Source organism: Nicotiana tomentosiformis, chromosome 11 (assembly GCF_000390325.3).
Source record: "Nicotiana tomentosiformis chromosome 11, ASM39032v3, whole genome shotgun sequence".
Lineage (NCBI taxonomy): Eukaryota > Viridiplantae > Streptophyta > Magnoliopsida > Solanales > Solanaceae > Nicotiana > Nicotiana tomentosiformis.
The window spans coordinates 35764062-35776768 of record NC_090822.1 but is presented as its reverse complement, the minus strand read 5'-3'; the positions used below and the strand labels follow the sequence as shown (position 1 = coordinate 35776768).

At 40.9% G+C, this 12707-nt stretch overlaps 1 non-coding gene across 1 annotated transcript; it reads left to right on the top strand.

The window, feature by feature from the left end:
* Positions 1-11881: 11881 nt before the first annotated feature.
* Positions 11882-11988, top strand: LOC117280055 (small nucleolar RNA R71). The gene has a single exon (XR_004510517.1). It is a non-coding gene; the product is annotated as a small nucleolar RNA R71 (small nucleolar RNA).
* The last annotated feature ends 719 nt before the right edge of the window (positions 11989-12707 follow it).

The following is a 12707-nucleotide window of genomic DNA, read 5'->3' as shown; positions in this document are numbered from 1 at the left end:
TTCCATGAAACAATAACTTCAAGTAAGAGTAATTCAACAAAAAAAGGGGTAACAAGGCAATAAGAGAGGTAGCAATTTTAATTAAAGCATATAGTAGCAATTACAACAACAAAGGATAGAACAAATACTAACAATGTCAATTAGGGTATGTGAGAGAAAATTTAACAATTAAAGATGTACCATTTTATGAGAATTTCAATTAAATGTATGGAAGGAGTCAAAGTCTTAAACGGTCAAATACCACATCTAGCATGTGTACTCACTCGTCGCCTTGTATACACGTCTTTTACATAGTACAATTAACACAAACAACCCAAATCCTAAAGAGTAGTTCCCCCATACGAAGTTAGGCAAGATACTTACCTCAACTAGGCCAAATCAACCTTCGAAAATAGTTTTTCCCCTAAAATTCACCTTCACGCGGCTCAAATCTAATAACAATGATTCAATAACATCAAACAATGCAAGAGAAACTAATTACAATAGATAAAGATATGATCTTTACACATTACACAAAAAGTCAACAAAAGCCAACCCTAGGCCCGCCCGGTCAAAACCTCGGGTCCAAGGGTAGATTCCTACTACACATAACCCCACGATTCCATATGTGTGGTTTGTTTTCAAATCCAAGTCCAAACCGACTTTCAAAACCCAAATTTTCATTTTTTAAAACATTGACAAAAATTCCCAAATTTTCCTCTATGATTGTGATGAATATGATGTTAAATCTAGGATATAATCATGAAATATAGTTAGAAATTGATTAGAATCACTTACCCAAAGCTTGTAGATGAAAATCTCTTCTCCAAATCCCCTCCCACCGAGTCTAGGGTTCTAAAATGAGAGAAAATGATATGAAATCCCGACTTTCTAATCTTTTTGTTCAGTTGCAGATGTCGTAATTGCGACGTTGGGTTCGCAATTGCGGCTACTGACCCACTGAGGTGATGTCGCATTTGCGACACAGACATCACAATTTCGAAGTCTTTTCTCCTCGCAAATGCGAAAAAATATCGCACATGCGAACTGTCCTACCCATGCCCATATTTCGCAATTGCGAACAAAGTATCACAATTGCGATATCTAAGACTCCCCTGCCATGTTCACAATTACGAGCACTAGCCTCACAATTGCGACATCAGTGCACCAACACACCAGCAAGTCTTGTTTCAGTTCAAAACCATTCTGAAATACATCTGAAACTCATTCGAGCCCTCGGGGCTCAAAACCAAACATCCACACAAGTATAAAAATATTATACAAACTCACTCGCGTGATCAAAACATAAAAATAACATCTAAAACTACGAATAAGATATCAAAACGCATGAATTTAAAAGAAAAGTTCAAGAACCTATAGAATTGCAACCAAGCGTCTGAATCCTACCAACTCAACTCCAAGTGACACCAAATTTTGCAGATAAGTTCTAAATAGTGTAACGGGCCTATTCCAAGTCCCAAAACTAAATTCTGAACCTAATAGCCAAAAATCAATTATCACTCCCAATTATTCCTTATAAAAAGGACTAAGCGGTCATTGCAAATATATTCCTGTTAACAAGTCCAGAGTCGAATCCCATAAGGAATTAACCTATTAAGCACAGCTACTAGACTCGCACAAATTCACGCAATCAATATTTAGAAATATTAAAATAATAAGTTGGATGTTTACTAACTAAATAACACATAATGAAAATGCAGTACTTAATAACTAACTACGAACAGGTTGTAGAAGAATTAGAATGATTTAAGGTTCTGATTTCCCCTATTGTCGGAATCCTTTCCGCTACATTTTTTATGAATTTGCCTAAGTTTTCTCTACCGATCATGAGCTCTCTGGGTGTCGTAATTCCCTCCTGAGTAACTACCATAATTTACTAGACATATTCTTCTGAATTACACTAGCTAGTACTAAGTTACGGCTCACTCGGATCGTACCAAGGTTTCGTTATTCCTAATCCCACCTTTAAACCCTCCGTATTGATCCCTCATAAACTTTAGGAGTGATGTTGTTCAAAAACTACCTAAATATTCACTCTCTTCCAAGTAATACACAATAAATAGGCACAGTCGATTGAGAGCTCTTCAACCAACCACAATAATAACGTAGTTGAACAAATAGAGAAAATACAACGGCAAATCTATATTAACGTAACAGAAAAATCATCATCCAATAGGTTCCATCAAAACCCTAGATTATGATTTTAGCTACTCATACTCATAGTAACAATATCCCAAGTATTTTGCATAAATAAATTACAAAGTAAAGATGAAGAAATGTAGAAATCGATGATTTTATCTCCCAACTGGTGTTCCACGAGCTATTCTTGCCTCCGGTCGCAAAACTCCTTCAAAAGTGGTGTTTTATGTCTATTTATATGTGTAGGAAAAGATCTAAACGACATAGGTCAAGTCCTAGTCAAACCAGGAGACGAAATAAGCCTTCAAAATTCGGAGTAAGTGCACCTCAGACCATGCCTCGCGAGGCTCCATGTGAGATGAACCTCGCCTAACACTGTGTGGCGCCAGCTCCCACGCGAGCTCGAGCTCTCCTCACCCTTCGCGACACCTACTCCTACGCGAGCTCAGAGGCTCGCGTCGTCAGCTTCCATGCGAGATCAAAGGGTCGCCTCGCGAGCTTCTTCATCTTTTCACTGCTTAATGCATTCTTTCTTCTTTCCATAGTTTTCGAGCACACTTTATTCTTTAAATCTTCCTTTTGCTCTAATTTTATCTCAATTCACCTACACATAAAATAGACTCCAGTACGTGTAAATAAAGTGTAGTTTAACATTAAAGCACATAAAATGCAAGGTAATTGATGTACTAAAATATAGAATTATAGCCACACACCAATACTCTACACTTAAACATTGCTCGTCCTCGAGCAATCAAACTACACTTATAGTCACGGCCTTTTTAAGCAATTCCCTTAACTCATCACACCATGAATCTTTCAAATAAACTAAGCACAAAGGTGTAACATCCTCACCTCAAGATTTGACTCACAAATATCATGCCTTATTCACAATTCACTTACTTACTCTAACATAGAGGTCAATGACATACCTTTCCTTTATGAATCACGTGTCCTCACCCAACAAAGAGCTTAGTTCCAAACATAATGAATTTTAAGAACGTAGGAACTCAATATAGGAAAACTTTCACTGGCTCTCAGAAATAACATTCATATACCACAAATGATGCACCATAGGTTTGCCCGTAGTCTAATACTCTACTAATCGAGCTCATTTAGTCTAGGATCAAGTAAGACTTTAATTGGTTGTAATGTAGGCTACGGGTCGGGTAGGATACATTTGGATATGAGTGACAACACCTCCCTTAAGCACTTTAATACATATACTTTAATACTACATCCCATACTTATGTCAAACCAAAACTCCACCTTTACTTCAATGTATATTACCTCATACTCCTTTAAGTACAATTACATCACTATCCACCACCATCAAGAATTATTTTTCATACAATACAACTATATGTATATTTTTTCTTTTTCTTTCAATCCAAGTGGCTTTTATTGATATATTTTTTTTTTCTTTTCAAAACGGTGCACCTTTCTCCTTATTCCATTTGTTCCACTCAAAAGACAAACCACCACCCCACACTTTAGCTTTTACATAATTCATCACAATTCAAGTGCTCATGAGAGGTGACAAGCTTCAAATATATGGTCAATTCAAACAACGGATAAGGCTTGTAATGTGGTTACCAAAGAAACAGGATTACAGGCTCAAAGAGGTTAACTACGTTATATGACATTTAGGCGGGTAAACTATATATATTTGGCTCAACAAAGAAGCACTTATATCACTTTCCAGACTGAACAATACTACTATTTTGCTTTGCACACACAGAGGGAAAGTTCTAGATATCAACTACAATGCACAGAATACATGCAAACCTCACACAGACGTGGCACATAAATCACTCAGGATTGGTTTTACCACGACACTCCAGTCAAAGCAGTTAAGAAAATTTAAGAATCTATGATTTAAGGTACTTATACTAGAGTAAAAAATTGTGCCTAAGCATCACAACTAAAGTACTCACTATTCTCAAGGCATAACACAGCCAAGAGATATCGCTGCAATTCAATTCATAACCCAGTGGTTTCTACTCCTAAAAATTAAAACTAACTACACCCGGTTCAACTAAAAACCCTTGGAAAAGAACCGTGGCCCAAAGAAAAACCCAAGGGGAATTACTACACTACCTACAAAAAAAAAATTGGTTTTTTTCTTTAGGCTTAATTCCCTCAAGAAAACTATCTAGGAGATCCATAGAGAAAGCTACGATGACACTAAAAAAAATGTAACTAAAACAAAACTAATATTTATAAGTTACCACCCCTCACTTATGTCATGCAATGTCCTCAGTGCATACACAAATTAAAAAGACACGAAAAATATGAGTAGGGTGTAGGAAAACTCCCTGATCAAGCTGCGTCATCGCCTTCCTCCTCTGAGGCTGCCCACTCCTCATCTGCTTCCTCCTCCTCATCATCATCATCATCTGACTGCTTCGGATCGGCCTCGGACTACTCATGTGTGTTGACATCCTCATCATCTGGGAGTCTGTATCCATCACCAAGCCCAACCAGCTATTGAGCATGAGCATTGAGCGGGAACCGCTCACCCAATATGGCCCTCTCCTCTGTAGTGTCCGGTCGTCCCCAAATCCGAAGCTGCAAATCCATCATCCCATATAAATGGGCCATAAAGCTGTCATCGCGAGCATTGTGCTCGGCACCTGTCATTGATGGCATAGCAGTCACCTCCTTAACCCGGATACTTGTAATGTCCATTAGTCTTAGGGGCTGATCAATGATTTGATCGAATGTTGGCTCCTCCTCAACCTTTTCGTGTCTCAAGAACTGAGTTAACATATTTACAAATGGTATTCGATTGATCCTCTTACTAGTTCTTACTAGAGGCATCTGGTAGCAGATCAAATGACCCACATTCACCCTCTGACCCATCATGAGGAAATATAGCATACACGTCCTCTCACGACTAATAAGCGTGTCATGATTCAAGGTAGGAGTCGTGTATTAATCAGTTTCAGCCATACTTGAGCCTCTACCCTCATCTTCTTCTTGGGGAATTTCCTGTACCGATTTGTTTTCTTATCCCGAACCCAAACCGCCACAGAATTGACACCACAAAGAGTGTGTCTCAGCTCTCGATATGTAGGACGGGCGATGAAGTATTCCAATGGCTCCCGAGGAACATCCGAAGCACCTAAGAAATTACATATTGTCGTGGCTGAAAATTCTATCAACCGTCCACGAATCGGCACTAGCTTTTCAGGATCCTTTGGATCAAACTCGGCATAGAATTCCCGAACCAGATTGAGATTTATATCCCCTGTATTTTTGAACACATAACTCAACCCCAACTCCTTGATGCCTCTCCAAATTGATTGGTACTTGGCTTGCAGGTGATGCTCATGAATAGCAGCTTCTGGATGTACATGTTTTGGCCTACACCGCCTGTACCAATCCTTAGTGTGTGTGGGTATGCTTTTGAGTCCAAAGTCCTGTTGTCCTTGAGGTTGTGGACGAGCGGTTGCTATAGCTACCACGGCTTGCAGTCCTTCACCTTGGTTGGAAGTAGCTTCCCCCGTTTTCTCTCCTTCGGGGGAGGTATGGAGGTAGCCTTAGCTTTAGACGGAGTAGTGGATGTGGCTTTGCCTTTACCGGTATCTTTTCTTGGAGGCATATTCGTACCTACACAAGTGAGCATGAATCAGTTTAAGCTGTATTGCAACATGTCAAAACATGGTCTTGCCACCCCACACTTAAGAGTGTAACACATGATTATCAATAATTTCCGAGGTTACTTAGACTTCACCTCATCGTTTCTTAGTATGAGAATCAAGCAATGACACATGGGCGCTTCCTCCAATTTCGAAGCAGCGGGCTGCCAGGGATCCACCCCACACTCAAAATTTTAAAGTGGTGCATGACTACATAGCACTAGTCTTATAGTCTCGGAGACTCGAGCTCCAATGGGTACAAAGAATGCCTTTGAGGCATTATGACAAACACTTAGCCTGCACTAGTGCCATGGGAGTGCTTGTAGGGGTGAGGGATTGCCTCACCCTCCCAACTCGGCTTGGGAGTTCCGTACTACCACTTGTTCACACAATAGCAACATCATTCCTATGGGGTTCATGGGGTTGGGACACACAAACACATTATTACAATGAAAAACAACCCCCAAAATTTGTGTCCAATGTCATGCATTCACCCAACTCGAAATTTCCAAAGAATAGAGGTAAAACTCATACCTTGGATGTTTAAGAGGAGGGATTTGACTTTGAATTGTTGTTGCAAGTTAAGGAAACAGCAGAATATTGCTTGTCTTCAATGGGTTTGTGAGGAAGAGGGTTTGGCAGTGTTCTTGCATGAGTGTGTTTTGTGAGCAGTGGGGTTTGGGCGTTTAGGGTTAAAAGAAATAAGCCGAAAATAATAATTACCTGGCGACGCGTGCTTGTTGCCTTGCCTTACCCCTCGCGAGGCGAGCTCCAACGCAAGCTCTTGGGCTTGCGGCGCGTCGCCTAATGCCAGATTCCCCTCGCTTTATCACTCATGAGGCGAGCTCCCACGCCAGATGTACCTCACCTTACCCCTCGTGAGGTGAGATCCCATGCGAGCTTTCCATCAGGCGACGCGAGACCTAATGCCAGGCCTAGCTCGCTGGGGACCAAGTGACGCGCAGTGCACTGTGCGACTTGCTTAAATTATCTGCAAACATGTTAGCACCTAAAAACGAAAAGAAAAATTCTAACTACACTAAAAACCAACTACGAATCGGGTTGCCCCCAAACGAGCGCCTTAGTTGATGTCACGGCATGACGAATACAACATTACAATGGGTTGCCTCCCATGAAGTGCCTGATTTAACATCGCGGCACAACGTAGGCAATCGATTTAAGGCTTGATCAACATTGGTGGCTCTAGCAAATGAGTCACTGACACTACTTTTGTGTCATCCATGCCCAAATAATGTTTTAACCTGTACCCATTGACTCTGAACTTGCGAGAGCCATCTTATGAAGCAATCTCTATGGCTCTGGTGGGATGAATCTCTAGCACACGAAATGGTCCTGACCATCTTGACTTCAATTTGCTCGGAAACAACCTCAATCTCGAATTGAATAATAATTTCCTATCTCCCGACTTAAAATTTTGCTCAAGAATGTTTTTGTCGTGCAACAGTTTCATTCTTTCCTTGTATAACCTCGTACTCTCAAAAGCATGGTAGAGAAACTCATCAAGTTCATGCAGTGCTGTGACTCTACTAGTTCCAGCTGCCTCCACGTCCAGATTTAATTGTCGTAACGCCCAAAAGGCTTTATGTTTTAACTCCAATAGCAAGTGACATGCCTTTCCAAACACCAATTTGTACGGCGACATACCAATCAGAGTTTTGAATGCAGTGCGGTAAGCCCATAGTGCATCATCTAATTTTTTTGCCCAATCAGTCAGAGTAGCATTTACAGTTTTGGTCAAAACACTCTTAATTTCTCTGTTTGACACCTTAACTTGCCCACTTGTTTGTGGGTGATATGGATTAGCAACTTTATAGCGAATGCCATATTTCTCCAATAACATTGCAAATGATCGGTTGTAGAAGTGGGTGCCCCCATCACTGATGATAGCTCTTGGAGTGCCAAATCGGGTGAAGATGTTCTTTCTGAGAAAACCAATAACTGCCTTCGCGTAATTTGTTGGAAGTGCCACGGCTTCTACCCATTTTGAGACATAATCCACCGCTACAAGTATGTACTTGTTATTATATGAGCTGACAAATGGTCCCATAAAGTCAATTCCCCAAACATCGAATACTTTCACCTCTTAAATTGGGTTCATGGGCATCTCATGTCGACAGGAAATATTCCCCGTCCGTTGGCACTCATCATAATGTTTCACCCAGAAGTGTGCATCTTTAAATAGCATCAGCCAATAAAAACCTAACTCCAACACTTTAGCCGCTATCCTTACACCTCCAAATGTCCTCCATACGGTGAAGCATGACATGCCTGCAAAAGAGAAGATTGATCTATCTCGAGAATGCATATCTAGATCATGTTATCAAAACAAATCCTGAACAAATATGGTTCATCCCAGAAATACATGCGATAATCACGAAAAAAAAAATTCTTTTGCACGGAAGACAAGTCATAGGGAACAATACCGCTTGCCAGGTAATTTGCAATATTTGCATACCATGGTATAACCTCGAGGCTCGTTGCTAAGAGTTGTTCATCTGGGAAATTCTCCATGATCTCCTCCACCTCAACCTTCTTTTTTGCTCCATTATACCCGAACAAATGATCAGCAACTTGGTTTTTTGTTCCCTTTCGGTCTCGGATCTCCAAGTTGAACTCTTGTAGCAATAGCACCCATCAAATTAGGCGCGGTTTTGACTCCTTTTTCTTAATTAGGTACCTGAGGGCAGCATGGTCAGTGTAAACAATTACCTTTGAGCCTATCATGTATGACCTGAATTTATCAAATGTGAACACCAGAGCTAGCATCTCTTTCTCTGTCACTGTGTAGTTCAGTTGGGAGCCGATCAAGGTTCTACTTGCATAGTAGATCAGATGCATGACTTTATCATTTTGCTGCCCAAGAAATTCTCCCATAGCATAGTCGCTTGCATCGCACATCAGCTCGAACGGTTGCCCCCAGTCGGGGGTCGCTATGATTGGTGCATTCACCAGTTTCTTCTTCAACTCCTCAAATGCTACCCTGCAGTCATCAGAAAACACAAAAGGGTGATATTTTTCAAGCAGTTTACATAAGGGGTTAGTAATTTTGGAGAAATCTTTTATAAACCATCTGTAGAAACTGGCGTGGTCAAGGAAACTTCTTATTTCTTTGACGGAAATGGGGGTGATAGCTTTTCTATCACATCAACCTTTGCATGATCCACCTCATTTCCCTTAATTGACACTAGGTGCTCCAAGACTATATCTTCATGTACCATGAAGTGGCACTTTTCCCAATTAAGCAGTAGATTAGTCTCCACACATCTTTTCAGCACTCTTTTCAGATTCCTTAGGCAATAATTGAATGAGTCTTCCACCACTGAGAAATCATCCATGAAGACCTCCATTATGTCTTCTACCATATCTGTGAAGATGGCCATCATGCACCTTTGAAATATGGTGGGTCCATTGTATAGGCCGAACGATCGTAAAGCATAGACGCCATATGGACAGGTGAATGACGTTTTCTCTCTATCTTCTGGGGCAATAGAGATCTTATTATACCCCAAGTATCCATCCAGAAAGCAGAAGTGGGATCTCCCATCCAATCTATCTAGCATCTGATCAATGAACGGTAAAGGAACGTGGTCTTTTCGGGTGGCCTTGTTCAATCTTCTGTAGTCCATACAAATTCGCCATCCCGTGACTGTTCTTGTTGAGATTAGCTCATTGTTCTCATTTTTCACAACAGTCATGCCACCTTTCTTTGGCACACATTGAACTGGGCTAATCCAATTGCTGTCGGAGATGGGGAAAATGATTCATGCATCTAACCATTTTATCACCTCCTTTTTCACGACTTCTTTCATGTTGGTTTTTAGCCTTCTTTGATGTTCTCTGGAAGGTTTGTGGATATCTTCCAGTAAAATTTTATGCATACAGAAGGCCGGGCTGATACCCTTAATATTTGCAATGGTCCAACCAATTGCAGTTTTGCACTCTATCAAAACCTGCAAAAGTTGTTCTTCTTGCACATCTAACAAACCAGATGAGATAATAACAGGTAAAGTAGAGTTGGGTCCCAAGAAAGCATACCTGATATGAGGTGGTAGCAGTTTCAGTTCCAACTGTGGTGGCTCTTCGATCGATGGCTTAGCTGGAGGAGTCTTTCTTTCTTCTAAGTGCAAAGACTCAATTTCGAGTTCTCTTTTCCAGAACCCTTGGCCTTCAAGAGCCAGCACCCACTCCGCCAAGTCCTCTCCATTTACTTCTTCTAAGTTCGTGAGACAGGCTGCTAGAGGGTCTTTAGCGTTCAAAATCTCATCTTCCTCCTCCAAAATTACATCCACAACTTCAATTAGAGAGTAGTTAGCAAATTTACTTGGTCGCCGTATAGACTTCTGCACATTGAATGTTATGTCTTCATCATTCAGTATCATTTTTAGCTCTCCAGTTTCACAATCAATCAGTGCTCTCCCAGTGGCAAAGAATGGTCTTCCCAAAATTATGGGAATATCCTCATCAACCCGGCAGTCCAGAATGACAAAATCTGCTGGAAACACAAACTTTCCAACTTGCACTAGTACATCATCAAGGATACCTGATGGCCTCTTCACTGTACGGTCGGCTAGCTATAGTAACATGGATGTGGGTCTTTCTCTTCTGATGCCTAACCTTTTGTAGATAGCCAAGGGCATCATGTTTATGCTTGCCCCCAAATCACACAATGTTTTAGCAAAAGCATAGCTGCCTATTATGCATGGGATTGTGAAACTCCCCGGGTCTGACAACTTTTCAGCTATGGGTCTCGTCACGATAGCACTACAGGTCTGGGTTAGGGTAATAGTGGCCAAGTCTTGGAAGTCAAACTTGCGAGACATCAAATCCTTCATCATTTTGGCATATTCAGGCATCTCCCTCAAGGTGTCAATCAGTGGAATATTTACTTGGATTTATTTCAACATCTCCATGAATTTCTTATACTGCTCATCCTTATGATATTTGGCCAATCTCTGTGGGAATGGTGCTGGAGGTCGCTTCCTTCCTATGATTTGAGTGTTATCCTACTCAGGCACTGCTTCTACTATCATTTCTTGTGCTACCTCAGTCTCCTTCGCAAGTTCTTTTTCTTTGCTTGTGCTCTCTTGTGCATGTTGTATCGTCACCTCAGTTAACCCTGTTGAATCATCTACCTCAATGGGTACCGGCACAAGTGTTTCAGTTGGAGAGCTTTCGCAAGCAATTTCTTGCTCTAGATCTAGGTCTCTACCATTTTTTAGACTCACTGCCATAAGTTGTTTCGGGCCCTGCTCTTTTGGATTGACTTGCGTATCTGCCGGTAACGTTCCTTGGGGGTGATTATTCAGAGCCATTGATATCTATCCTAATTGAATCTCAATGCCTTTTATCGCTGATTCATGTGCGTCCATTCTCTCTTGCATTTTCCCATTGGACCCAATCAGTTGTTGCAGCATTCCTTTAATTTCAGACAACCCATCATCTTGTCTCACTATTTGCTATTGTTGAGGCTGTTGATAAGCTAGCTGCTGATTTTGCTGGTTGTATCCCTGTTGCCTTTGGTACGGCAAACTTGACCCTATGGTCACATAGCTCCAGGATTGTTGCTATTATTGTATTGCTGTTGTGCTGGTCTATATTGTTGATTCTATTACCCATTCTGTTGCCCCCAATTCTGACCACCTTGCCTCTGTCCTCCATAGTTGGCCACATAGTTCATATCTTCCTGATAGTGCTGATTGTCACTTTCCGCACTCCAAGAGCATGCATATGGTTGGTTAATACATGGTGTACATAAGCCCCCATTAGTCGCATCAACTATGTGTACCTGCTGCTTCTGGCCTGATTCATCAATTATTTTGGTGAGGATACTCATTTGTGTCATCAGAGTGGCCATATTTTCGGCTATGGAGTTGTTTGGGTCCAAAGCCACTGAGTGAATTACAGGAGTGATCGTAGAGTCTCTTATCATCCATCCTGAGTTTTGAGCTATTTTATCAAGTAGGATCTTGCATTCTCTGAATGATTTACTCAAAAATGCTCCATATGCTGAAGCATAAACATTGGCCTTTAAGTTGTCTGCCAATCCCATGTAGAACCTCTGCCCCAACATATGATCTGGAATGCCATGATGTGGACACTTAACCAGCATACCCTTGAACCTCTCCCACATTTCTTGTAGTGTTTTTGTTGGTCTCTGTCTGAAGCTTAATATCTCATCAATTTGTTTGGCAGTTTTATTGGGTGAACTTGTTCAAAAATTACTTGACTAATTCCTCCCAAGTAGTGATGGAGTTTATGGGGAGTGAATTAAGCCAATTCTGAACCTCTCCTATCACCAAGAATGGAAACAATATCAGCTTTATTTCTTCCGTTGTCACATTAGTTTGCTTTTGCGTGACACATATCGATAGGAAATTTTTCACATGCTGTTGAGGATCTTCAATGTAAGACCCTGAGAACAGTCCCTTGTTCTGCAACAAATGTAGCATGTTATTTGTGATTTAAAATGATTCCCCTTGTATCTGAGGGACTGCAATTATGGTTGCCAGATTTTCGGCGGTGGGTTGTGCCCAATCATACAATGCTGCTTCTGGCACAAAAGGCACCACACCCTGATTGTTCAGGTCATTCGTATTGTTTCTGTTGTTTAGATTTTCTATTCCGTCATCCATGTATGGTTCGATTTGTTATGTTGAGTTCTGTTGTTGTTTTCCCTTCTTGTTATCATGATTCAGTGCCTTGAAAACTTTATCAGGATCTGATAATGCTTTGAACAATTCACCAGTTCTTGAGGAGTTTCTAGGCATGTACTTGTAACACCCAAGACTACAAACGTTAGAATTTCAATGTATTTAGTTTAAAATGAAGAAAATTGACTACACCAAGAATTCTAGCACTTCTTTTAGTTGCAATTAATAACACCGTTAAGTCCCCGTCAACGGCGCT